Source organism: Aythya ferina (genome assembly GCF_964211825.1).
Source record: "Aythya ferina genome assembly, chromosome: 18".
NCBI lineage: Eukaryota > Metazoa > Chordata > Aves > Anseriformes > Anatidae > Aythya > Aythya ferina.
In genome coordinates, this window is record NC_140317.1 from 11,717,019 (window position 1) to 11,744,603 (window position 27,585).

General features: G+C 55.7%; 1 protein-coding gene and 1 long non-coding RNA gene across 2 annotated transcripts in view; both read right to left on the minus strand.

Annotated features, from left to right (window-relative positions):
- LOC311421102 (uncharacterized protein) overlaps positions 1-22,034 on the minus strand; it is a 119,477-nt gene extending 97,443 nt beyond the window's left edge. The window contains exon 1 of the mRNA XM_084492653.1: positions 21,655-22,034. The gene's annotated coding sequence lies outside the window, so the exon portion shown is untranslated. The remainder of the gene's footprint in view (positions 1-21,654) is intronic.
- A 3,067-nt stretch (positions 22,035-25,101) lies between these two features.
- Positions 25,102-27,585, minus strand: part of LOC311421105 — a 40,377-nt gene continuing 37,893 nt past the window's right edge. Inside the window, exon 3 of the long non-coding RNA XR_014684696.1 lies at positions 25,102-26,028. This is a non-coding gene — a long non-coding RNA (uncharacterized lncRNA). The remainder of the gene's footprint in view (positions 26,029-27,585) is intronic.

Consider the following 27,585-nt stretch of genomic DNA (forward strand, 5'->3'; position numbering starts at 1 on the left):
CCTAAAGGATGGAGAACACGATGGCAACGCAGCCACCGGGGAGCTCTGACACCTGAGCAGGGTGTCAGCCACCATCGAAAAAAAAGCCACCATCGAAAAAACAGCCACCATGGGTGCTATCCAGGGAAGAAGCAATCATGGGGCATTAAAAATAATGAGTTTTTTTTTTTCTAGGACAACCTCAGTCCCAGGAACATCAGCTGAGGGATTCCTTCCCAAAAATTAGTCCCAGCCAAGGCGAAACCCCTGACTGTCCCCAGGGGTCCCACAGCTCCGCTCGCCCCCTGACTGTGTGCTCCCAGCCCTGTCCCATCACCAAGCCCTCACGTCACCACCAGCCTCAGTCTTGCTGTTAAATGCCTTGGGTGGAAGTTATTAACTGCGAACACAATTACCTGGCTGGCAGCAGCTCTATGCCCTGACTTGAAATCTGGAGCCTCGTTTTAAGGCTGGGACTGAAGGGTTTGGGTGTCCCCCCCCCTTCCCATTTCTGGCTACCGGGCAAACTCACTGAGAGCAGGAAATTAGGAATAGAAACAGTCTCAGTATCAATACTCCACCGAGGCTGTTTACCATGGGCTATTTGCACTAGATAATCGCTCAGAAGTGTCTCACCTCCTCAGCTCTTCAAGAGCCAAATGATGTCATGGAAGTGGCATCCGGAGCAGGAGCCAATGTGAACCAGCACAACCCGTGCCCAGCAGGAAATCATTCAGGAGCCCCAACAGACACCAAATAAAACTTCGCCCCAATGCTGCCCATCACCAGGGCACAATGGGGATCACCAGGAAAGCTCTGGGAATTTGGGGGAATTGTACCTCAGTTGCACCCTCGTGGGGCTCCTTGGTCCCCATGAGAAGTGCCCGGAGCATCCCTGCACCCGGAGACACGGGGCAGTGAGTGGAGACCAAACAACCCAAGGAGCCCGATCCTGCCCAGCAGCCACCTCCAAACTGTGACAGACCCAGAGCATCTCCCCCTCCCCACCTCTGTTAGCATTTATTCCTACAGGAGGCAGTCACAGAAGCTAAGAACAATGCGACCCTTGCTGCTGGGAGGTGCTGAGCCACAGGTACACGAGCACAGAGAGCAGCAGAGGGCACCTGGAGGGCTTCTGCCAGGGCCACCCCGAGTGCTCCCACCTTCCTGCACCCTGGGAGCTGCTTCAGCACAGCCAGACACAGGCTCTGGCATCAAAATCCCAGCAATCTCCCGCTGTGAGATTTGATAATCAGGGCAAGCAGCAGGACAGAGCACAACTGCCTCGTGCTCAGCAACCACAGCCGTGCCCACCCACGACCCCAGCCTCTCCCACCACCTCTCATCCACCCGCACGCCTCCAAACACTCCCTGTGGGCAATGCTGGGGCCAGGCAGCTGCTGCCCAGCCAGGGACAGCTCTTAGAAGGAGCTCCCAAATCCCACCCCATGTCCCCAAGGGGCTGCAGCAGGAACCACGCAGCCAGGGGAGCGCACACAGCGAAGGGGACCCCAGGAGCTGGGGACGATTTAGGTGTCGGTGCTGCCTCCAGCCCCTTTCAGCTCCGTGGGCATGCTCTAAAATGTGTGCACAGGGACCACAGAGACAGGCCTACATGATCTGCCTTTGGCAGACCTCAAAAAGAAACATCTTGCCATTTCATCCCACTATTTAAAAAAAAAATAAAAGCAAAGCGCGAAGGGGCATATCACACGATTAAATATCCACGGCAATATCCAGCTAAGAGAAAGAGGTGGGCAGGAACACAGGAACCCAGAAGAAAAAAAAAAAAACTGGGTTTTATTATTAAACTATTATCTCAAATTTCTAATAAGCAGGTTGGAGTTTAAATTACAAGATCTCTAACAAAGTCAGGATCCAAACAGTTCAGGAGCCCTCAGATAACAATCGCCTTCCCCCAGATCGGTTTCAAGTCATTTCTCTGCACAGACAAAGCTCCCTTTCAGAGCAGCGAAGAGGGACCTCGGGGTTTTATTACCCGTGGAGCTGTGGCCCTGAAGATGCAGTAACAGGGATGGAAACAGGTCCTGCTTCCCAGCAGGGCACCTGAGCTGCAGCAGGGATGGGACAAGGGGCTTGGGGACAGTCCAGCCCTGCGAGATGTGCCCTAAGCCCCTGCTGAATGCAGCCTTGCAAGGACTCCAAGATTCGGGAGAAGAGAAGGGAGCAGGGACCCTTCTGCCTCATGGCCACGGGGTGATATCAGAGCAAAGCTCCTTGGGGGAAAGCCACTGAAGGAAACCAAAGTAGCAGCTCCATCCCCGCAGCCACATTTGGATGATTTGAGGGAGGCAGCCAGAGCCAAATGATGTGCCACGGCTTGTTAGGGGCTGGCTTAAGCCTTGAAGCATCCCTTTTACTGGTAATCTTGCAGGAAAGATACACCAAGCCTCTGATAAGTTTGAGCAGAGCTTTTACTTGAAGGGAAGAGACATTTGATCCTCGCTTGGGAAGGTGAAACCAGGCTAGGAGCAAACCTTTTGCCAGGTGATAACGGAGCTCACAGCCCAAACAGCAGTGCTGTCTCAATTTCAAGGACCACAAATCACTCCTCCCACAAAACATTGGATCTGGCATCCTTGATGCCTTCTTCAGAAGTATCCTGAACCAGAAAGAGCAATCCCTTTAGGGCAGGAGTTCCCAGGTGGGTTGGAGGACCTGCAGATTGTTCCCTGATTTCTCCTAGTTCCCATACCCAATACCTCTGAGCTCTGTGTGCGTGGCTTATACAGAGATCCAGGGATGATCTGGGCTCATCCAGAGATGCCTTTGAAATGTAGATACCCCAAACCCAGGGGGTTTGAAGACACCAAATGCATTTTCAAATCAGACCCATGGGAAACATCACCAGAGGAGCCTTCAGGAGCTCCTTGCCCAGGTCCCACCAGCTGCTGGCAGTGCCCCTCCACTGCCTTCCTGCTGCCTGAAGAGGCAGCCACACTTGAACTAATTGGCATTAATTGAGCAGGTGCAATAGCACACGGCATCACACCATGACAACCGGCTTGGCTGGAGGTCCCCAACACGAGGACACGGCTCAGGGCTTGCGTCCCCAGGGACCAGCTGGCTGGCACAGAGCTCGCAGGACACTGCAAGCAGAGCCATGCCATCCACCACACCCTCAATACAGGGAAGGATTTGTCCCCAAATCCTGCCCCTTCCAGGGAAGGATTAGCCAGAACCGCAGCGCAGCCAGAGGCAGGGGCAAGGGGTTGGATGCAGGAAGAGGAGCACGTCCTGGGCTACACCTGGAGATGGATGCTCCTCGCACAGCTCAGTCCCACTGCGCCACCCCAAATAACCACCCATCCTATCCATCCCACTGTGATGCTGGAGGCGCACAAAAACCAGGGTAAATGCCCCAAATCAGGCACTCAAAGCCATCCCAAGGGGACAACCACCATGCACTCAGGACCTCGCTCTGGCTGCAGCTGGCAGGCGAGAGCAGCTCCTCCACCAGCAGCCCGGGAGGCTGGAGGAAGGCCACTTCGGTCCAGCTCTGCCAGCAGCCTATATATCACCCTGAAAAACTTCCCCTGCACCTTGCCAGCCCTGCCTCCCTCCAAGATTCCTCTAATTAATTCAGGAGAAAATTAATTACGGCGGGATTTTCAGAGGCCCGGCATCTAATGATGGACTCCCTCTGCTCTAAACCAGATAATCTCGGGCTCCCATTTGCTCTGCCAAACCTCGCTCCCTCCGCCTCCCCCTTCCCACCCCAGCACAATACCACCGTCTAAATTAGGCAGGGAAAGAGTCGCTTGGCAAAAGCGAATCCGAGCACCAAGGTCAGGCCCTGAAAAACAACAGAACTGCCTAAAGAAACCCCAGCGTTAATCCCGTCATGCTTCCGCCAAAGATTCCCCTTTTCAAGTGTTTTCTTCCTGGTAAACAAAGTTCTCTCCATTGGGCTGTGAATTTCAGGACACGGTTGCTTAGTAATACCGGGCTGCAAACCAGGAGCTTCACCCTCCCCCGTCACCCTTCCCAACCCTTGGAGGAGAGCAGAGGGTTTAGTAGAAATAATTAAAAGGCTACAGAAATCCAGAGGCAGGACAGAGCTGATTTAAGCCGCGATCATTCCTGCTTCAGGTGGACGTGGCTCTCAGTAATTTGGATTTGCAGAGATGCTCCCCATCCCCTTTCAGCTCCAAAGCTGAGCAGACTGAAGCATCTCTGTGCTTGCCACTGCCCTTGCTGCAAGCGCATCACTGGTGCAGTGTCACCTGCCCACTGGTTTCCAGCTCAGGCTCCCAGTTTCCCCTCCATAAATGCTGCCCAAGAAGCAGGAGCTGTGGGAGCTGCCGTGTGCCTGGTTGGTACCCAGCGAGGGATGCAGCAACTGGGCACCCAACCCACCTCCAAACAGTGAGGGCTTGAAGAGGAAAGTTGAGGCATCCACAGCTTCTCTGGGCAACCTGTTCCAGTGCCTCAGCACCTGTATAGTGAAGAATTTATTCCCTGTATCTAATCTAAATCTACCCTTAGTTTAAAACCCATTAATCTTTGTCCTATTACTACACTCCCCAACAAAGCTGTGGGTGCTGGAGCCATCTCCCCACATCCCTGAGCATCCCCTGCTCCTCACGAGGAAGGCAGAGCACACAGGTGAGAGCCACGGAGGGCACTGCACCACCATGCACATCCCCAGCACAACCACAGGGGAGTAGAAATTTGGAAAAATCCCTTCGCCTGCCCTACTTAAATCTCAGGGACGATTTTGGCAGTGCTGGGAGCCCCAGAGGACACATCGATGTTTGTGGTACCCAGGCCAAGAGCAGAGGAGCCCCTGCGTGCCGCGGGCTCCCGGCAGCACCCGCGAGGACCAGCACAGGCGCCACGTCCCGAACGGCTGCTGGCAGCTTGCTCGTAGGCAAACAATAACCCCCAGCTCAGCCCTAAACGGGTCAGGAGCCTTTCAGTCCACAGCCTGGCACCGCCTCAGCTTCTGAAGCCCAGATCCCTCTGCCATGAATAGGACTTCGGCGCCTAAGTCCATCTGGCCCCCACTTCACAGCATCGTCCCAGACGCCCAGTCTGGGCAGCTCCGGGGGTGCTCCCAGCCCTCCTGGAGATCACGCAGCTGCTTCCAGTCGTCCTCGAGTCCTACAAGGCGCTGTGACCATGCCACGATCCCAGGCCCCCGCGAGCTCCGTGTCCCTGTGCTTTGGCAGGCACCAGCCCAAGTCTGGCACAGGGACCGGGAGCTGTTCAGAGCATCTCCCTCCCCTTGGGCAGCTTGGAGGAGCCTTTCTGCTGAAGGCTTGCTCCAGCTCCTTGCTAATTACATTAGTCTCTCTCAGCCGTTATATAATAAATGAAAAATGCGTTTGCCTGGGTGTCAGGAGAGGGGACTGCCAGGAGCCAGGGTTCGTGAGAAGCAAAGCTGCACCCGCAGCTCGCCAGGACGGGTAAGACCCCACCAGCACCAAAGGTGCATTTCCCCCCCCATCTGTTCACTAACAGGTGGCACAGACAAGATTTTAGGAGATCAAAGCAAGCTTTCACTTATTTCATCCCCTTAAAATGCCATTTAAAGTTTGGCCATGTGTTACTTTGCCCGGGGTGAGGAGACATCTTTCTCCCCGGAGCCAGGGGCACTCAGCTTCTCCACAGCATGTTCAAAGCATCCTCTGTGCTCACCTCCCTTCCTCACAGCTCTCACCAGCCCAGGAGAAGCAGGGGAAGAAGCTGAAACACTGACAAGAAGCTCAGGCTCAGCAGGGCTTTAGCACTTCAGCATTGCTCTGGCTTAGCCCTGGCTGTGGAGCCACGCGCCCTGCACCAGTGCTTGGCTGGAAAAATAGCCAAGGGAAAAACAAGCAGAGTTTTAGTGTGAAAACCAGCCATGGATGTATACAGAGCTACTGGTAACGTTTCTTGAAATTTTGGGAGATAACTTTTCATCAAAAAGATAAAGGAACTAACTCTTGCAATACTCAGCTTTTCACCAAAATTGCTCCTAAGCCAAGATTTTGGCACAGAAGACAATAAAGAACAAGTATTTCTAGATAACATTAGGGAAAAACATCTCCCCTGTAACCACATGCAGCATTAACAGCACAGGCAGCATGGTGCAGACCCCAACCCTGCTCTCCCTGCCTGCCTCGGGCTTTGTGCTGGTGCAAAAAAAGCAGCAACAATCACCTTCAAGAGATGGAAACAGCCGGGGCAGGCACAAAGAGGTTAAGCAGCTGGTGCCAGAGATGCAGCCACAGGACTGCCAGCCCTGCATTTTGTCTTTGCACCCCAAAACACCCCTCTGCCACCAGCCTCTCGAGATGCCCCAAACCCAAGAAGCAAACACGGGCTGCAGAGCACAGCAAGGAGAAGATAAAACCCCAATTGTGCATCCTTCCCCCGGCCAAAACAGCGCCGGGTCGCCTGCGTCATCCTCCAGACAGCAGCACCCACAAGGCCGGGATCTATTTTCTGTTTGTTTTCCCAATTTCTCAGCAGCAAAGCAGGCCAGTTGGAAAGAAAAGTACTAAAAAACAGAGGGGAGGAGAAGGGGGGTGGGTGGGAATTAACTCCTTGCGATCGGGTTGTCCATCTTCAGGAGATTTTAATCCTGCCAAAGCAAGGTCAAAGTTGAACGTGGGGGTAAAGGGCTTGGGCTTGCCCTTGGGAGCAGCTCGCAGCAGGCGGTACTCGTGGGGACCTCATGCTTCCAACTACTTCACCCATAAAACCTCTGCTCTGGGATCTCTTTTGTAATGGTTTCACATTTCTTTTTAACTTTCTCCTTGCAGTGAGACAGCAGCCAGCTCCTTGACAGCATCATCTCGTCCCCGGGCTGGTGGAAGACCTCGAGCCCTTTGCTGGAGGAGATGCAGGCAGAAGGGAAGGGGGCAGCAAATTCCCCAGGGGCATCGCTGGGGCAGCCGATGGGTGGGGGTGGAGGTGATGTTATGGCCTCACCCCCGGCCCCATGGTGGGGTGACCCCCCCCATAGCCCACCCCATGACTTCCCCATCACCTCCCCAGCATCCTCATGGATGGCACCAGTGGGACAATGCTTAGGGACAGGGGGGTGGCTGTGTGACACCCACGCATGCTCTCAGCAAAAAGGGGAAGACCCACAAGCAAGGCATCCACCCGCTGCAAAGGTCAGGGTTTGGGGGCATTTTTGGGGTGCAAACTCATCAAAAGCCCCCAGCTGTCTCCAAACACCATGGTTATGTGGTGCCAGCCTGCTCACAGGTCCTGCTGCAAGTCTGCATCAAACGGGCATCACCAGCCCGAGCTGGGCAGGGGCTGGCACCAAACTGACCCCAGGGGTTGGGGTTTTTAACCCAAACTCAGAACATCCCAGGTCAGCTCCAGGCTGGGAGCATGATGCAAGCAGGCAGTGGTCACACTGAGGAGAGAGCCCAGGCTGCAGCCTGGTGACAGCATCAGCACGGAAAGTCCCAGTGACACCGAGCCACCACCACGGAGCTGCAGGCAGGGTCCGCACCGAGGCTTCGGGGCTCGGATTTCTTGCTAATGAAATCACTGCTAAATAAAAAGTAGATCCAGAGGGGAAAGGAGGGGGAGCAGGGGGCAGTCAGCATGGATGTCAGCGCTGGGAGCACACTGAGAAGTGGATTAACGTGGCAGCAGTGTACAGAGGTCTGGGCTGAGCCTCTTGGGCACATCCAAGAGCAGGCAGTGTCCCCTCTCCGGTCCCCCACCTGGCATGGGAACAGCGTGACTCAACGGGTGACTCACCCGTCTCAACCCAAGCCAGTGATGAAGCATTTTGTTCAGCCGAGGTCTGGAGATTAACCCAAGCTCCCCAGAAGCTGCGTGTGCAGGCTCAGGACCCCGCTGCACCCCCAGCCCAGGAGCAGCCCCCACAGCTCCAGTGGCCCTGGCACGGTGCCGGTGGCAGCTGGGCGCATCGAGCTACACATGTGCCTTGCTGGGGCTCACCTGCTTAAACACCCTGCACGTCATTCCCCACGAGGTGCTGTTGCCAAAACAGAGGCTCAGCCACTCCCAAGAGACGGGAGGAAAACCTGGCTGGCAGCAGAGGATGGGGAGGGAGAGGCGCAGGGGTCCTGCTGCTGCCACCCAGCCCCTGGGGACGGAAAGGTGGCACCAGGAACAGTCCCACACAAGGGGCACGCTACAGCCAGATGGTGATGAACATCTGCCAGGAGGAAGATGTATGAGCAAAGAGCTCCAGGGGCTCAGAGGGGGGGTGCTGCAGCAGGGAAGGAGACCCAGGGACAAACCCAGCATCATTTCACAGAAGCGCCGCAGCCATCAGCGCTCAAGCATCACAGGCATTTTATCACCCCGAGGCAGCCCCAGGCAGGTTTCTCCCTGTCAGTCCCGCTGTTTGTCTGACTCTCAGGCAGGGCAGCAGAGCATGGGGAAGCCTGCTCCCCTCTGCCTCGTGTCGGGGGCACGTTTTGTCCATCCTGGCTGTGAGATGCCAGCAGTGCCCTGCTGAAACAGCTCTCAGCTTCTTGTCAAAGATGTTCCCACATTTCCCTGAGCTCTACAATCACTAGGCTAACAGCTAGATCAAGAAGGACCCGATGCCCAACACTAAGGGTCAGCCCCAAACTGTGTGTATTGTTGGCAGCAACCAGGGAGGGAAAAAAAAATCCATTTGGAGGCAGGAACAGAGCTTCGGGGGGCAGTGCTCCAAGCTGCGCCATCCTCAGCTCCTCCCTGCTGCAGCAGCACAGGTCAGGTAATGCACTGCCTGCAACATAACCCTGGGCTCGTCAGTCAGCTGAGGCTGAAGTCACGGTTACCACAGCTTGGTGTGTTTGTTTAGCACCCTGGAGTCACGAGAAACATCAGATTTTTCTCAGGGAGCACCCATCTACCCCAGCTGCACCCACTGCCTTTTGTCCTAGGGGTGGTCCCCAAGGACAGGAGCCTGGCCACCCAGGTACCCTTGCTCCCCAAACAAGACCCAGGGGTCTTTTCCAGCACATCTCACCTGCTGCTCCTTCACAGGAGGTTTTTGCCACAAATACTAATTTAATTTGGATTACTGGGGGCCTGGTGACACCGGTACCAGCAGCCTGGTGCCATGAGGTCAGTCACAAAACACATGGGTATCACAGATATCAGGACAATCTAATAGACCTGGCTGTCCACCAAGAGATGAGCTGCTCAACAGCAAAGACTAAAGGGCCAGAGCACCTCCAGGCTTCTGGTGTGCTCAGTGAGGTTTGCCAAGGACAGGCCGGGGATGCATTTTTTGGAAGCAGCCCCACAAGCCATCGGGTTTGCGCACAAAGGACCTGCACCACCCCAAAGCACCGACAGAGCAAACCTGGGTGCTGCCATGCAACGCAGCACAGGCAGGTTTATTTGCTGTCCAGGCAGCAGGCAGGGCTGGGCTCAGGGAAGCTGCAGAGCCACCCCAAATGGGCATCAGCACCACAAGAAGCTCCAGCCCTGCACCTCATCCCTCTACTCCAGGGTTACAGCCAGACCCTCTGCCCCCGCTCCACCCAGCACCGAGCAGGTTCCTCCATCTGTGCTTGGGCAAAAAACAGCAAAATCCATTTTGAAAAGCAGCTTGTTCTGAAAACACAGCATCCCTCAGAGCTACAGAGCAGAGCCCACAGTTAAGGCAGGCCGAGCGCCTGCTGCTCCTCAGCTCCTGCTGCCAGCGCCAGCACCTCCCCTTGGCTCTCTCCCCCAGCTGCCATTGAGAAAAGCCCCGGGAGGAAGAGGATTTGTCAGCCTGTTCCTGCCCAACAGGTTCGCTCTCCTGTCCCACGTTATTACTGTTCCCAGGCGGCCCCCCCCCCGTAGGCATCTCGGGGCACGTCCGGAAGCGATTACGATCAGCTACAACAACGTTCGAGCTGCTCCAGAGCCCGGCCGATGCAGAAAACACCCCGTCCCTCCGTTTTATGAATGAGCAAACCCGGGTGCTTTCTATAAATGTCAAGATAAATTACCTCTGGGCATTCCCCTCCCACCGCTGCAGCTTTTCATGGAGACATCAACCCGAGTTACTTTGTCCTGCAGAGCCGGGGGGGTACCAAAGGAGCAGGCAATAATCGTGCCCAGATCCCCAAGGTTTAGCCCCCCCCCCGATGCTATCCACCTTCTCTGACACTCACAGAGAAGCTTTTTGATTCAGGAGGGCAGGGCAGGGCCTCCAGCTGCAGCAGCACTGTCGGGGGGAGAACAGCAAAAGCTTCGTGGGGAGCAGCCCACGGTTTCCTCGCTCCCCAGGCTCGGTGGCTGTCAGATTTCCCCCCACATCGAGCATCTCAGGGGGCTCTGGGAGGGATGCCTCATCCCCACGCTATCACTCCATGCCCTGCCGTCCTTCCCCCCCTCCCTGGAGCTCTTTTTTTCCCCCAAACATCTGGAGCAGCAGCAGCGCCCTTCAGTAAAGGTGATTCACCTCCTCTCCGCATTGATAAGGCACATCTAAAAATACACAGAGATAGCGATCTGAGGCACAGGTGTCGGCTTTTCTGGCACAGCACAGCAGGGCCTGAAGAGCAGGGAAATAACCAAGCAGCGTGCTCAACGACATGAGCTCATATTTTAGAGTTAGGAGCAGGGTGTGGAAAGAAAATCCCATGTCAGGGTGCTCCTCGGCACAGGGGGCTGCCAGCAGCAGGCTGCTCGTAGCCAACACCAAGCAAGTGTCAAAGCCTCTTGGCCAGGGGTGAGGAAGAGCTAGGAGGCATTTTGGGCACATTACCAGTGCCACCAGCACATCATCTCAGCCAGGGCTACCCAGGGATCCCAACAGCAGCACTGCACCTGCACAGCATCGCCAGGTCCCCCCCAAAAACAACCCATGGACAGGGAGCTGGGAAGAACACCAGCAGCTCCAGCGGCTTCCTTCAGGCCCTGACTTGCCAGACAGGCTCACTTCGGCGCTGTACCTTATCCAAACATCTTCATCTCTTTCATAAACTCGATCCCTCCTTATCAGCCATCGGGAGGAACCGCGGGAGCTTTAGCGGCTGAAGCGCAGGGCAGAGCGCAGCTCACCAAACCCCCCCCCAGCTCCCCGGGGGTCAGCGGCAGTTCAGTCCCCGCGGATTCATTCACGTGTTCTCAATCACGTACTGGGAAACGAGGCTGGAGGTGAGAGCTTTCTCTGTGCTCACAGGAGGGGGGTTCTGCAAATATTAATTTCAGTTCCCGTGACTAACGCGAGGCCGTGGAGAACTAGCAGCGCTTCTCAGAGCTTGGGCTCCTGGAGCCGTGGCAAGAAAAAAAAAAAACTTCAGTTTTACAGTTTGCTTTTTAAAAAGTGACATTTCTGTTGCAACAGGCTGCCAGGAAGATTTTTTCTGGGTGACTGGAACACATCCCAAAGGGCTAAGCAAGAACTCAGACCTGCTCTAAAAGGAATTGCTCTGGATGTGCACGCCCACCGCGTGTATATTAAAGCACACGGGGCTGGAGTACTGCAAAAACTGCTCCTGCAGCTGAGCAAGCACACGAACACAAGCAGCAACGATGTTTGCAAAGGGTGCACGTTAAGCAGGGAGCTCAGGAGGGTTTGCCTGCCAGCAGAGCTAACACACACCCTGCTGCAGGATCTGTGCCATCCACCTGGCCAGGCTGCCCACTGCAAACCTCCATTAATAACAATTTGCATTTTGGCATTTCACTTTTTTCCCCCCCACAATTTTGGCAACCCACTGAAGAGAGCAGGCAGGGAGAAAAGCCCTTCCACAGCAGGCAGAAATCCCCATTTTTTGCCAAAAGCACCTGATAAAGCAGGCAGCCCGCAGGGACAGGGCAGGGGGACTCCCAGCCCCGTCCTGCCCATATTTAACGAGGCATTAACCAACGACAGCAGCATGTGGGCAGGTGCATTTCCCACACTCACACACCCTGGCAGGGCTCAGCTCAACACACAGCTTTCCAGGATGAGGCCAGAGACACAACCCAAGTTGCTGGAGGCCAAGGAGGTGCCTGGGGCAGAGGAGCCATCGGCAGGTTCCTCGCCCAAGCTCTTGACCTCAGGACCTCCCTCAGGCATCTCTGCCCTCAGTGGCATCTACTCCTTGCTCCCATGCAAATTGTTCTCCACCTAAACTTAAATATTTGCCCCTGTGGAGCTTTGGAACAAGCAGCTGTGAAGGAAAGGGGAAAATAATCACATTTTCAGGCTGCCCAAGGGCATCATCCTTGGGCACAGCAGCAAGGTCTGCCCAAGGAGGAGCTGAGCCCTCTGCCAGGGCAGGCCAGGCTTGTTGGTAAACTCTGCTGGGTGGAAACACAGCTGGGAGGTAATTCAGCAGCAGGCTGTGGATGGAAACAGCCTGCTCCTTCCTACAGGAGGCTCTGACAGGGCACGGAAAGATCTCTTTGGGGAACAGGGAGCAAACAGCACCCGAGGCGCCTCAAACTCTACGGAAGGAGACCTCAGAGCAGCGGAGCTGGGCTGGATGAGATGGCCAGATAGGTTTTTCCCTAGATGTAATCTTTTTAATTCATTGTCATTCCCATAATTATGTTCCGTGTTTTTAATTAAGGAAACCACAATATCATTTCAAGGAGACACCCGAACAAAGGGCTGGCTGGCTCTCAGCAGAGCTGGGATGTGGCTTCCAGCTCCCAGGTGCGTGGTGATGCTGGAGAAACAAACCACTGGCGACCTTGTGGCAGGGAATTTTTCCAAGGGGGCTTTTCCTCATTGCCCACGTACTCCTCTCAAATCAGCCTCTGGGGGCTGAGCACAACCCAGTTGAAAGGGTCCTTCAGCATCTTGCGTTACCGAGGTGAGCTCCAAGACATTGCCAGACACGGGACAACACGCTCCTTCCCCAGGAGGAAAAAAAAAATAATAATAATCAGTGATTCAGCCTACTGGGAGCTAATGTACTATTAGAAAAACCCCATGGGATCTACCGGGGCAGAAAATCCTCCACCCAGAGCTTCTTGCTACACAAACAGCTCTACTATGCCTATTTTTTCTGTACCTATATTGCCTTGGATTTTCAGTTTATGGTGCTCTGTATAAGTGAATGCTCAGACAAGTAACCTTCAGCATCACTCAAAGCCAAAGGACTTGCTGTGAAGTCAGAGCTGTGTTGACACCAACAATAACACCCAGCACCATGGGGCTTGGCCTGCCACCAGCAGCTGGTGGCTCACCCATCGCTGTGCACCATGGAAAGAGGTACCAAGGGACAGCAAGACCCATCGGTAGCATCTCAACAAGCATCGCTGTGCTGACCCAACGCTCCCCTGCCTGCAGGACCAGTTAGAAACCCAGCTGCCTCTCCAGGAACAGCTTCCTTCCCTCTGAAGTCAGATCAGTGGAAAATAGGAGAAATAGGGGCTGCAGGGAATTGCAGGAGAAATCTTGACTTGATGGATCTCTGAATAGTTTGCTCCCAAAGCATCGCTCCTATCAAAGTGATGAACCCCACACCAGAGTTAAGGCTCTCTTCAGTCTTTGTTTTTAATCACCCTCACTTAATGAGTGCCAAAAAAAATGATCAGCCACACAGCTATAAGGGAGAAGTCTGCAGGTCAAAGAGAGAAACTCAGCCACCACAAGCATGGACACAACAAGGAAGGAAACCAAGCAGAGCTCTGGGCTCTTCCACCAGCCAGGAGCAATGGGGAACTTGTGCCCAGCCCAGGGATCCAGCATCAGCATCCTGGTCCCACAAGGCAGATGGACACCAATAAAAACCCACACCCCAACCCACCACAGTCCCGCTATCACCTCCCCAAAGAGCCAGCCAGTCCTTGCACCTCTCACCCCAAACCCCTATCGGAGGGGCAGCGGCTTTGCAAGGACCCCGCTTCCCTTTAAAAAGGGGGCAGAGGGGGAAGTCCAGAACCATTTCTTCATTCTTCAGGAATGATTAATTATCTGCCTTGGCAGAGTGTGAAACACCTCGCTAGTTGTAGGCCGGGCTGAGTTATTGAGTGAGAGCGCTCTGAAAGCTCCCCCCACCCCAGGACTACAGAGCGAGGGCTGCAAAGCGAAATTAAAGTGCACGCTGCTGAAAGGTACAAGGCACAGCACGCCTTTTGTGGGGAAAAGGGCTTGGGGACTCACCCTGTAATGAGAGGCCACCTTCTGGAAATTAAAGCAGTCCAGACTAGTCCACAATTAAAGCAGATGGTGGCTGTGTCAGCAGAAACACCCTGCTTGAAGCTGGGTCAGGTCCCACACGAGTCCCGTGCCCCCTAGGCACGGAGGAGCCCCAACCCGCTCCCAGGGATGCTCCTGCACAAGCCACAGCCCCACAAGGAGCAGAGGGCATTTCCCACAGCGTGGCACCGAAGGGGAGGTGTCAGGTAAGGCTGCGACCCCAGGAGGACATCAGTGAGCATTTATTGAAGCAGAAAGGCAAAGCCTCACTTCGAGGCATCACACTTGATTTGGGTCGTGGTGCTTCCTCCACCGCAGCGCTTTCCAAGCAAGATGTGGCTCAACCAGTTAAAAAAAGATGAGAAAAGCAATGTTCTGCTTTTCCTTCCCCAAAATCACTTACAGGGGGCCAGGCAGCGCTGCCCACCACCCTCACCCCAGCGTTTCTCCAAATGCCGCTGCGGGACCTGCGCAGACGGGTGGCTGCTGTCATTTTGCCATCCCTGGAGGTGCAAAACTCTTGGGTAACAGCAGGCAGCTCTTCCTCCTCGACAGCTGAAATTAAGCAGCAGGAGGGTTGGATTTTTGCCCCCTCTAGATCTAACTTGCTTCTCTTTCCCAGTCACTCCGGAAAGGAGCTGTTCTAGTCTTGAGGAAATAAGTGTTAAGGACCAAAAGCAGACGGGCAAATTCAGCAAGAGATGCCCCCAAATCCCCAGAGCAGAACTTGCCCAGGAACACTGCTCCATTACGAGCACTGAGACTTTCCAGGACAGAAACGTGGCCACACGGAGAGGGGAATACACCCAGCACAGAGCGATCCCAAGCACAGCACGCACGGGTAGCGGAACACCCTGGTGCCAGAGCAAACCCCAGCCCTAGAAGAAGGCACTGCCCCTGCCAGCACCCCATGTGCCAAGCGGGTGCAGGGCTCCAGGGCTGTCAACCCATCACCTTTCACCAGATCCTTCAGCAGGATTTATGGTTCCCTCCCACACGCTCCTGCCCTTATCCAAAAGCTCCTTTGCCAGCCTCCTGCTTTGCAGAATCTGGCCCTGGCCTCTCCTCCTCCGCCCCCGGCTGGGTGCGTCCTCCCCATCTGCCGTGCCAAAGCCCCAGACAGGGTGGGAGGTGACATTTCCGCCCCGTCCTGCTGCTCCCAGCCTCCCGCAGCCCCACCAGGCTCCGAGGGGAGGAGGTGTGGGAATACAGGGGCAGAGCAGCGTGGCCAGAGGACCAGGAGTTAACTCCCGGTGTCCTGAAGGATGCCGTGCCACCGAGAAGCACCTCCTCGCGCGCTGTCAGGAGGGGAAGCCCCAGTGCTCCTTGAATTTGGGTAGGTGAAGGCTGGAATTCATCAGCCAGATGGTCAGCAGGACATCATATGGTGTTGATAAAAAGGTTGCAATTAATTACCACATCCCTGAGGTCTTGTATTCTCTCCACCAGACCAGAACATCCTATGGACCATGGAAAACTGGGACCACTCCCCCTGTACGGCACCACAGACCACCCCAGGCAAACTGCTCCCTCCCCAGCCCAGCCACGTGGGGGTGTTCACCACCTCTTCCCAGCTACCTACACTTTGAACTTGATCCAAAACCTCCCCCCTTTTGTCACTGATACGCCTTTTAGCACCCAAAAACTTCTGAAGTCACACAGGAGAAGGAGAGGAGACCTGCAGATGAGTTCACTCCACACCGCAGCATCCCTGGGAGGTACCGGCTCACCAGCAGGTGCCAGAGCCCGGGGGCAGTTTTTCCCCAAAAGCCATGACCCTGCTCAGTGCTTGAGGACACCAGAGCAGGAGGAAGCTGGGTGAGGACTGCACTGAAAGCCCAAGGCAATCTGCTAAGCTTCAGGACAAAGGACACCAAAGGGCAAGCTTGTGAGGAGCAGCAGCACCCTGCTCAGCTCACACAGCCGGGAGCATCAGCACCCAGAGGAGGGGGCTTTCCTCTACAGGAGCCAGGACCCCTTTAGGTCCCACCTTTAGGATGCTTGGATCCGAGCTTTTTTCCCCCATTAAAATCATTTTGATGGAAGCAGCTTTCATTTGAGCTTCGCAACATTTCATCACCTCCACGCTGCGCAGCTGCTCCTGACCAGCACCGAGCTCTCCTGCCTCCTTGGGACACCGGATAAGCCCCCTGCAGCCAAACCACCTCCTTGCCTGCACCCTGCCACCCCTGGAACAGCGATAGAGGGAGAGCAGAGCACTGCCTAGCAGCTCGGTGCAGCCACAGACCGAGGTCCCCATCCCTCTCCAGGAGCCAGCCCGCGCCTGGCTCTGCCCTAAGCCCATCATGTGCGGCCGGCGCTCGTGCCAGCAGCAGCCGCTGCGCCGCCTCCCAGCTCCAAATCAGATTAAACCCACCGAGCCGCTGGGGCCATGCAGGTTGTGTCAGGGTAATTAAATCAGATTTGCTCCCCCTCGCCGCCTTCTCCCCTTTCCCAACAGGAATTCTTAATGACTGGGGAGAGCTAGGCAGGGGGAAGGGGCGCTAGCATCACACGGGACTGCTGACAGGAGAGAAATCAGGAAATGCAGTGCTTAATTCTCCACTTTTAATAATCCTCCACAGGCGTTAAAAACACCCAGCTGGGGCCAGGACTCGTGGCACCATCCACCCACAGCAGCAGCAGCGATTGCCAAGCTGGGGATTCACCCCAGGTCTGGTGCCTGCAGAGCCCTGAGCTTGTTTTGGGACACAAGGTAGCGCATGCTGGTGAAGGGGAGCTGCAGAGCAAAAGCAGGGGTCCTGGTTTGAGTTCCCCATCCTCTTATTTCTCTCATTTCTGCCCCCCCAAGAGCAGCGGTGCCACCCCTGCACAGCTCGAGGCCCGCAGCCCAGAGCTCTTCTCAAGCCCTACGCAGCCAATTCACACCCAGCTCAAATTGCTCAAGACCAAAGGCAATTACGGGTTTGGGTTTGTTGTTTTCTGATGGCGGGTTAGATGGATCGCGTTCCAGAAACCATCGGCACCGCTTTTCCAAAGCAAACCTGGGGACAGGGCAGGAGAGCTGGAAGGGCAGACCCTGGCGAGGACGCCTCCCAGGCACAGCCCCAAAGCAGGCTGACAGCACTGCCATATGACCATATTTTTATATTTTTTTTCTTTCCTGGGCTGACACAAAGCCCCCCAGGACCTCCAAGAGCCACGACCCTGCTGCCCAGCTTCTCTCCAGCAGAGCCCTGGACTTGCTGTTGCACCTCCATGAGGCCAACAGCTCCTGCAGGATGGAGACGGCGCGTTGCAGGGGCAGCAAGACCAGCCCTGCCCCATCCCATAACCTCCTGGAGGGGTCAAAAAACCCCAGTCCTGCTGCAAACTGAGGGCTTGGTCTCTTCCTTCCCTCTGACCATGCTCAGAGCCTCAAGGGTCACCTTGGACCCACTCCTCCACCTCCTTCGGTGGCTGCTGTCCCCAGTCCTTTGGGCACCAGGCTGCAGAGGGCAGCTCCTGTGCTCGGGGGAACAAAGCGTGCTCTGAATCACCAGGTTTGCCTGCGGAGGTGGTGGTTGGAAGTCACGCCATTAGCATTTAAATACCCATCTGGCTGTATTTTTAGTCTGCAATGAGGCTGGGACTGGGAGATATGTTTGGTTTTCTCCTTGCTCTTTGGGCGCACGCACCCAAACACAACACAAACCAGTCGTCACCATTACCACCGCCGGAGCAATTCTCCCCTCGCATCGCATTCCTCCGCGTGTTTCCACACCGCGGCACACACCCACACCCCCAGGAGGGGGAAGCCAGCCTTCCAATTACAGCAATTAACGTTATGTATATTAATAAATGAGTCTGGTTTTCCCAACAGGGCAACCTGCAGGGGCTTGTTGGCAGCGCTGGGAGGCCCTTTTTGCAGCGGGGGATGGTGGAGCGCTGGCATTTGGGGGATGAGGCCATAGAGGGGGCTCCAGGAGGACCCCGGCACGCATCCTGCCCTGGTGCAGGGAGAGGCTGTGGGATGGGACCACCGTGTCCTCAGCTGCCCCAGAGCATCAGCTCCTGCAGAGGGCGGGGAAGGAGATGGGCAATGCTGCAACAGCACCCCCAAAACCAGCAGGACACACGCCTCCCGTTCCCCCTCCTCCTGGGGTCAGGACCAGCACCGCTTCCACTCCAGCTTCTTCCTTTCTTCCCAGCCTGGGAGGAGATTTTTAATGCCGAGGGTGGATGCAGGTCTAAAGGAGCTGCTTGCTCCAAGTCCTGCCCTTCCTCATGGCCTTCCCAAATTCTTCCCAGCCTGTTTTCCTCCTCCGATCGGGAACAAAAACGTGCAGGGAGCAAGACCAGACACAGGGAGAGGAAACGGTGGTTTACCCCAGCATCCAAGACAAATTATGCCGCTCGTTACGCAAGCCACCTCTTCCCATCGCCGGGTGCAGGCAGACGATGGGGTAATTCCACCTTCCCTCGAGCACAACCGAGCCACCCCACAGCCCCACGGGCAGCCTCTTCGCCCAGCAGCGAGCTCGCACACCTCCACCCTCCCTCGGGGAATTAAGAGGCTATCCCAAATTCATCCCGAAGTTTTCACTCACGCAGTCGCCCCCTCGCCTTTCTGCCTGCCAGGATTGTCCCACCTGGTCCCTGGGGCCACCACGGCTCTGCCCACGCCGCTCCCCCCTCGCTGGGTTTCCATCTCTTGCTGCTCCCCCCCAGCGCAGACGATAATATCGCGTTTTATATGGAAAGCACTAAAATGGGATCACACCTTTTAAAAAAAGATATTTCCACCTCGCTGCCTGCAGCCAGGCTTTGCCTTTCCCTCCCCCCTCCCCACCCGAGCTCGCTATCAGGCCTCTAAGCCCCTTTAATTGAAAAAATCTGATTTTGGCTAATTGACAGCAGATGAGTTACACTGCAAGAAAGCAGGGGAACATTTGATCAATTTGATTTATGGCAGCAGAGAACCGACCTTCCCGGGTCTCTGCATCCCACTTCCAGCCCCACTGCCAGAACAGTTCAGCTGGCAAAAAAAAGTAATTAGTGTTTAATTTCTTAACAATTTTTTTTTACCTTCCTTTTAATTGCTCTACATAAAACTGTCCTAGAATTTTACAGCCTCCAAACCTACGTCCCGGTCCAGCCCCTCTTTGCTGGTTTTAATTAGGGCGAGACACGGCTGGCACGTTAATTTAAAGAGGGGGGGGGGGGGACATCAGACCATGCTCCGGGAGGGTTTTGCCATTACAGGCACCCAGCAGGTATCGACCTGCAGTGTGAGCAGGGGGGAGCAGGGACCTGGGGGCTGCTCTGTCCTGTCCTGATGGAAGGTTTGACTTCTGTTTGCCAGAAGCGAGCAGAGGGAGGTATTTCCAGCAGGAGAATTTCCTCTCCTTCAAGGCAACAGAAACACGAAGGCTTAGAGCAGGGGGGGGGGGAAACGAGCTTAGCTTGGAGAATTTGCTACCAAGCAGCTTTGGGGCTAATCGACATTCCTGCAGGATTGGGGCTGGAGGCGCCCCGATGCTGCTGCTGCCTCTGCAGAAGGGATTTGGGGGATGCACAGCAGCATGCACCGAGTCCCCATGTGAACTTTATAAAGGATGCCCCCAAAGCATCCCCATCCCAACCAGGGGGACAGCCAAAGCCAGGCTGCATCCTCAGCTACAGAGAAAGGGCTGCAGTCCCTGCAGCATCCTGGAGGGGATCACATCCTCAGCTCTTTCACATTTTGCACCCCCTGATCCTCTGCTTCAGCCCATGGGGCCAGCTCCACAGCCCACACAGGGTACTTAGGGCTCAAAAACCCAGTAGGTATTACATTAAAAACACAACCAGGGAGCATCTCCCTAGGAAAGCATGTTAGGATTAAAATAAATGAGGGGCACCCTCACAGCAATGCTGCAGCCTGCCCATATTGATTATTTTCAGAGGTGATGGGGGAGAGGATGCTGCAAGTGCCACCAAATCGCATTGAGAGGTGAGAGGGATCAGAGCACCCTTCCCCTTCCCCGCTCAGCCTTTTTGGCTGGCCTCAGCCAGGGCAGGGACCTTTTGCAGCCCAATTTCCAGCCCACACCACCTCCTAATTTGATAAACATTATTATGGGTTTCAAGAAAGTCATGGGCAAGGCAGAGGTGAGAGATGTGCCCAAGGGACAGCTGAAACACCAGCTTGTCCCTGGCAGGACACCAGCCCAGCCCAAACCATTGCTCTCAAGGGACCAGGCACCTCCCAGAGAAATTCCTGTGCAGAAGGTAGGAGAGATGCAGGAAGCCTGGGTGGACAAGGGAGAAGGGGAAGAGTTGAAGAAACAGCTGAGAAATACCCGATGTAACGGGAAGGAGACCCATCTGCCTCCATTTCCTAAGCTTGGTCCCACTTAGGGAATCCTGGGATTCCTGGAAAGGATTTTTCCAGGGGAAAACAGAGGATTAGGCCCTTAATGAACAGACAGCAGGCTTGGATTTGCTCAGCTGTGTTGTCTGAAGAGCAAAAAAAAAAAAAACAATAACCAGCTATTTCATTCCCGGGTTCAGCCCTCCTCACATGCTAAATCCCTTGGCAACATCGCACCGACGCGATAGCTGAGGCATGCAACCCCAGCCCTGCTTATCTGCGGCTTACGCAGACCTCAGTCAAGTCCAGGAGCCCAGAAAACCATGCGACAACCCGAGAGGTTCAACCTCACCCTCCCACCCTGACACCACCTCCTGGCACAGCAGAAGGAGCTCAGGGTCCCTGCAACAAGTTGCAGCTGCACAGCCCCAGCACAGAGCAGGTAACTGGTACCAAAAAGCACCTGCAGGGAGGCTCTGAAAAAGGCTCAGAAAGCTGGGGGGGGTTGGCAGGAGGGCAAAAATCCCCCCCCAGGTGCTGAGCCTTGCTCAAGGGTGTGCCTCGCTGCTGGAAGGATTAAACAAGGCAGAGAAACTCTCCGCCACCCAGCCCTAAAAGGCACCTTGCAGGGACCAAAGGCACTGCTCCCCAGAAAGCCTCTGCAGCTAGGACTTGGCTCAAGTTTACTCGGCAATAATAAATATTCTTGTTAATCACAATAATTTGCACAGCACGGCCACAGGGAGCTCTGTAGGCACCCAGCATACCTGGTGCTGGGCATGCACAGGTGAGAGCCCCTGTCTCAAGGAGCTTTTACATTTCTCCACAATTCTCCCACCTGGTCTTCAAAGACCCAAGAACTTAAAAAAAAAATTCAAAAGCCTTCTTCATCCTTCTCATGTGCTATGAAAATTACCATGCAACTTTTTATTTTGGTTGTTTTATTAAATAAGAGCCTGCAATTTTAAGTTAAACCCAACTTTTTAAGCTGTTGCACAATGGTGGCAAGGGGACACGAGACCCTGTCCTGACTCAGCTACAACAGAGCTTTCCCTCTGAGGATGGGAGGGGAAAAATCCAGCACGGCAAGACCAAGGTCTGCAGACTTACACACAAATCCCACCTTTTGGATGGCTCCAGACCAAGCTTAACCCACTTTGTGCTCCATGGTGTGCTCCCCACTGCCCTTTCTCCCAGCGGCAGCAAGGGGCTGAAGCTAACCACATCCCTCTTCCACTTACAGGGCAGCTAACAGCAAAAATCCAGCATTTTAGGAGGAAAAAAATAACAAGCTCAACCAACTCACCAGCCAGAAGAGCCCAGAGTGCAGCTTCTTCTCCAAAAACAAGCCCCAAAAGCTGGGACAGTTGCACCGTGCTTCGCCAACAAGGTGCACCTGAGCAGGGCAGGGATTTTGTAGGCAGGGGCTGCAAAATGTACCCAAAGGAGAAGAGTTTTGGGTCTTCCCCAGCTGTGCTGGCTGATGGAGAGCACCGGTGCCTCCATAGGGGTGAGGTATGGGCAATGCTGGGTTTGCTCACTTGGTTTGTTCCTTTAAAATTTGAAATTGTCTGCTCTTGTTCACGAGACAAGTGGCTGTGTGTGGAGGAGCCCAGAGGAAGAAGTCCCAAATAACACATGGGAGGAAAGACAGGAGAAACTCTGGCCTGGCCCCAGATGAATAAAGGCTCCCCTTTAATTTAGATTAAATTAAATCAGATCTGGCCGTTAAAGCCTCATTTTCTCATAGGGAGGTAACGTGTGCCCTCTTTAACATATAAAAAATAGTTATAGATGGGAAAATGCATCTCCAGCAAAGCCCAGCCACTGGGGCTGTCCAAACCCCATGGGCACAGCCTCCAAACCCCTGTGCCGTCAGCACCGGCACCGGAGCAGGGCCTGGAAATTCCCCTGAGCCGGCCGGCAGCTCGAGCAGATGGGTTTTACGAGGCCTGGAGGAAAACTCACAGCTCGAAGAGCATCTCAAAGTGCCTGGAAACACGCACCAGATGCTGCAGGGACAGCTGAAGCGGGGCAGAGCCAGGGGTGGGGATGGAAAACTGCAAATAGGGGGAGTGGGGGGTGGCCTCCCCTCCTACCTGCAGTGGCTCGTGGCTTCTAACCTCGTATTTATTCAAACCAAAGCACAGTATTGATTGACCACACACTGCCCCCGAGCCTTCTGTATCCCCGTTGGATTCTGCTCCTGCTTTTTTCCAAGCAGAAGGATGGAGAGCCTCGCGGATGGGGCAGGACAGTGCCATTGGGGAAAATAACCACAGGGGGCTGCTGCCAGCTCCGGGCTGGACCTACAGATCTGGCCACCAGCAGAAAGCTGCCCCTGGGCACCCAGCAGATCTGTAGGAGCTCACCCGAGCAGGGAGGTGCTCAGGTTGGGTCGGGGAGGCTGGAGCACAGCAAACCCAGGCAGCACAGCACCCTTCTGCCATCACTGCCTACTGGTGGCGAGCACAACTGGTGGACAAGGGCATCTTTAACCTCTCCCAATTCCACCCAGAGGCACTGGGACACGGTGCCACACGGATCTGGGGGCTCCCCACTCCTTGCCCACCAGTGCAAGCCCCCAGTGGAGAACCCACCCCGTGCCAGCACCACCACACCCCTACAGCACAGACCCCAGCACCCTCACGCTGCTCGAGGCTGGCACACCCAGGGACCCCAGCAGGCGCCCAGCCCCTCGCAGGGTCAGATCTCAGCGAAAGGGAGACAGAAACGTTCCCAAAGAGCCCCCTTGAGCAGGGCTGGCTCGGCGCAGCGCACGCCCTTATCAGCACCCATAGGCGCCAGGCGCTGCAGCACACAAAAGGCAAAAGGCAGCCCCTGGGCCGAGCCAGCTCGTCTGAATATTTGCGTTTGGTAAAAGCAAACTAATAAATCCCCGCGGGTTTATCCATGCTTCCAGTTTGTATTTATTCGCGCGGATGACAGGCAGGTTTTCCTGCTGGTTCCCCAGGTAAATAGCACCGCAGCTCCCACACCCTTCCCCTTTTTAACGGCCTGGCTCTCTGTTTGCTCGCCGTCTCTAAACAAGCTGGAATTACACGACTGACCGCCGCTGAAGGCAAACAGCCTTTGAAGTCAATATTGGTTATGAGCTCGGCAAGGTCCGTGCCCGGGCGCTGAGCTCCCCCCCAGCACCCGCGCCCATCGGCGGCTCGGAGCGGGCTGGGATCAGCAGAGGGGCAGCCTTGGCAGGGAAGGGCTCTGACAAAGGATCCCACAAGCGGATTTCCCCCAGCAGTGAGGCAAATGATTTGCATCCCACTGCAGGGAAATGCAGTCACCCGGTGGCTGTCCCCTGGGCACGGCGCTTTCCAACCAGGGGTGTCACGAGCATCGGCCACGGCATCCCCGGGGCGCACGGGGTTGGGGTTTTCTCTGCCTTCCCTGTGGGAATTCAGCCTCTTTGCCCCTCAGCTCGGCCATATGGACGTTTTGGTGATTCACACGCAGCCTACAGCAGGGTTTGACCCGTGCTGAGGCCAGGAAATCCTGCTCGTGGCTGTGTGATGCCAGCCGGCATCGCTTCTGGCGCATTCCCTGCATGGGGCAACCACGGGCGCTGGGCCCATCTTTTGAGGTGTCTCCACAGACAGCCCAGGCTGTTTTTAGCAGGCGAGGAACATTACAACCTCCCAGCAAGCTGAGACAACGGCTCTCGGAGCTAGCACAAAAATCCAGGTTTGCCCCGTGGGTGGGAATCCAACAATTTGCCCTGGGCTCTTTCTGCTCGCTGCCACCTGGGGCACGGCCTCGTCTCCCCAGGAGGAGAAATTTTGAGGGGCAGAGCAGCAGACCAAGGGCTGAGCACCGCCTCGGCCACCTACCTCTCACCTGCACCTTTGGGGACATTTCACCGATGCAAATGGATTTGCCATCGCCATTTCCCCATCGTCACCAAACCAAATGCCAAGCGAAGTTCCCTGCATCTCTGCCCTTTGCTGTTCTCTCCTCGTGTTCCCTGAGGGCATCACGCAGTTTTTAAAGCTCTCCGAGGTGTTTTGGAGCCGGGTGCTGGTTTCAGAGGACCCAAGGCTGCGTGTTTCTGCCCAGGTTTCTGCACCTTTGTCCCAGCGGGCACCTGGGGCGCAGAGAGAGGCAGAGACCCTCCAGCTACAGCAGCCAGCTCGAGGTCAGCACCAGGAGGAAAATCTGGATAAATTATTAATTAAAATATTTATCTCCCCAGCGCAGCCGAACACCGAACGCATTTACACACGCGCCTGGGGCTACTGTGCTTTTGAGATGAAAGGGCATCTTTTTTTTTTATAATGAAGACATAACTCTTAAAAAAAAAAAAAAAAAGGAAATCAAAGGAGATTTCCATTACATAAATACCCTTTTTATGTTACATTTCCACACGGCACCTTCCAGTGCTTCACATCAGCTCTCCGGGGCAGGAGGGAACACAGTCCACGGACAAGAAAGAACATGATGGAAGGGGAATTAATTTGCGTCTCGGGCACCTTTGGAGCAGGAGGCGTGCGAGGGGTGGCCCGCCTGGTCGGGGGGCGATGGCTGAGGGCTGCAGAAAGGAAAGAGGGAAAGGACGGGGAAGAATTTTTTCTGCAAAGCAAGGACATGAAACTCTTGGCCTGGCTTCTCCAGGGCAGAGCACTTTGCCAAAGCGCCGGTTTCCTGTGCAATCAAACCCGGCCGCCCGGCAGCCCCGCGATAGGGCCATGATGTAAGTGTGCCTGAGCCAAGGCAAACGGAAAGGAACAGCGAGCACTCAGAGAGGCAAAGGGTTTTATTAAGCCATTTAATTGTTTCTGGGGGGGGTGGGGGGTGACATTTTTTTCTCTCGACATTCCCCTCGCTGCGGCTTGGCCCCGTGCCCCCCAGCCCCTCCTCGTCCCACGGGGGATGTGGTGGGGATGAGGATGCTCAGCCCCGGGGGCAGCCGGCGCCTCCTGCACAGCACCATGCGGGCACCCCCATGGGTGACACACGGCTGGTGACACGAGGGGACACTCTCCCAGACAGTTTCAAACCCACAGCATTGAGGCTGCCAACTCGGTCCTGGCGTGCAGCTCCTCCGGAGGCTTTCATCCCTCTGCAGGGAGACCCCACTCGGTGCTGCTGGCTGGGTCCAACCATCCTCGGGCTTTTCAGCCCCAGACCACGAAAGAGTCAGAAGGAAGAGCAAGAGGGGTACAAAAATAAAATAAAATAAAATTCCACAGCTGCTTCCTTGGAACCAGGCAAGCGCTTGGTCCTTCACTGGGGAAAATGTGGAGCTACTGTGTGACCTGAGCGCACTCAGCCATCCAGCCCCACGTATCCGGCCTGGAAGCCACCCGGCCAAGAGGAGAATTTGCAGAGCCCAGCGGGGAGCTGTAATTCAGTCATCTCTGCCCTGCGTGGGAGCCAGCGGAGCGAGGTCAGTGCAGGAGGACCCCTCGCCGAGCGGGGACGTGAGTCACGGCAAGCGCACGCTGGGTGGCTGTGCCGGGGCTGTTCCCATGGTCGGTGCTGGGTGCAGGAGCTCGCCACGGCCCCGGGTGCACCCTGCTCCCCTGCTGGGTGCCAGACGTGTCGTGCTGCCTCTGCTTTTCCTCCCTCCGTGCTCGCAGTTGAAGCATCCATCCATCCTCAGCTGGGTGGCCGCGGTCCCTGTGGCTCCCCTCTCAGGTGCCCGCAGCCTTCACCACCGACCCTGCGAAGGAAAACCACAGGGTTAGTGGGAGGAATAATGGATGGGCATGATGAAGCACATCGTAATCCTTCTTTGTCACCAAATTAAGTCTTTGCAGGGATGGACAGAAGGGGAGACACCCTGCAGCCCCTCAGAGAGCTGCTCTGCAAAGCCACCTTTGGCATCACACCCAAAATTTGGCAGCTGCAGAGGTTAGAGCCCTCCCTGCACCCGGATCCCCAGGGCCAGCACGCACCCGCTGCAGCCCCAACAGCCACGGGCAGCACAAGGGTGGGTAGGAGACAGCCAGGGGCTGATGGAAGGAAATCAGATGGTTATTTCCATGGGGCAGAAAAAGCCACGGCAGCGGGGGGCGCACATGGAGGGAAAGCAGCTCCTTGTGCTTGTGTGCCAGGGGTCGATATCGCGCTGCAGCGCTGCACGGGGCTGGCAGGAGCAGCTTCTTGAGGAGGCCAGGGAGGCTGCAGCCCTTTAGATGGAGATAGGTAACAGTCCGACAGCAAATGCTGTCACCAGCATGGAGATGGAGCTCGTTTGGCCCCCCTGTCCACGGGCTGCCCACCTACAGGTCTCTCAGATCAGCTGCACCATGCTCGAGGACCCAAACTCCACTGCTAAGTGTGTTTCAGCCAGCTCCCATTTGGCTCAGACACGCTCTTGGCCCACTTGGGGAGCTTAATCACCATTTGCTGCCCCCTCTACTTCTCCCCGTTCCCTCCCCAAGTCCATTAAGCAGCTTTTCCATCAGGCAAACCCTGCCCAAGCCCCCATCCCACTCCAACATGAACTAGGGGTGCCCAGAAAGCAGGGTAGAGGTTTCTGCTCGCTTATCACGCAGCACTTATCGTCTGTTTGCTTTGGATCTCGCAAGGAACATGCAAGCAGGATTGGCACCTCCCGGCCGAGATGCCAAGTCCCCAAAAACGCTGAGCAGGGGCACGAGCAGCCCCCGCCCCGCCTTCCCCAGGAGAAGGGCTGATGGTCAGCTCTGGGGGAACGAAGCAGCGCAGTGTCTCCGAGTTTGCAAAGTGTCCCTGGCTCTTGTAAATGTGTTAAAAAATAAAACCCTTTAAGAGCTTCCAGATGTTCTGTTTATGTTGTGGTGTTACCCAGCGCGGCTCTCCCGAGGCCAATACACAGCCTCAATGAAATCGCAGCAGCCGAGGGGGGCGGTGGGGAGGGCAGGGGGAGGTCCGAGCCCTTTTCCTCCGCTTTCCCCCCGTTTCACTGTTAACTCCCACGCTGCTGGCGAGCACGTGGAGAGCACCTGCAAATCCTCCCTGCCTACCCAGGCACCTACAAGGCTTTATTACCAGCACACCGCGTGCTGCCGGTGGCACCGCAGGGGCACCCAGAGCTCCCCAGCACGTGCGGGGCGAGCAGATCCCGTGGGTCCATCCCTCGGTGCCACGACCCCACCCCAGAGGACCCCCAAAGCCACCCAGCTGCCAGCGCAAGGATGTGACGGGGCAGAAAGCTTTGTCAGCGAGCGCTGGGCGTAGACGCACACAGGCAGAGGTGCGTGCGTAAAGCCCGGCTCGGGACTCTTTGCCCAGG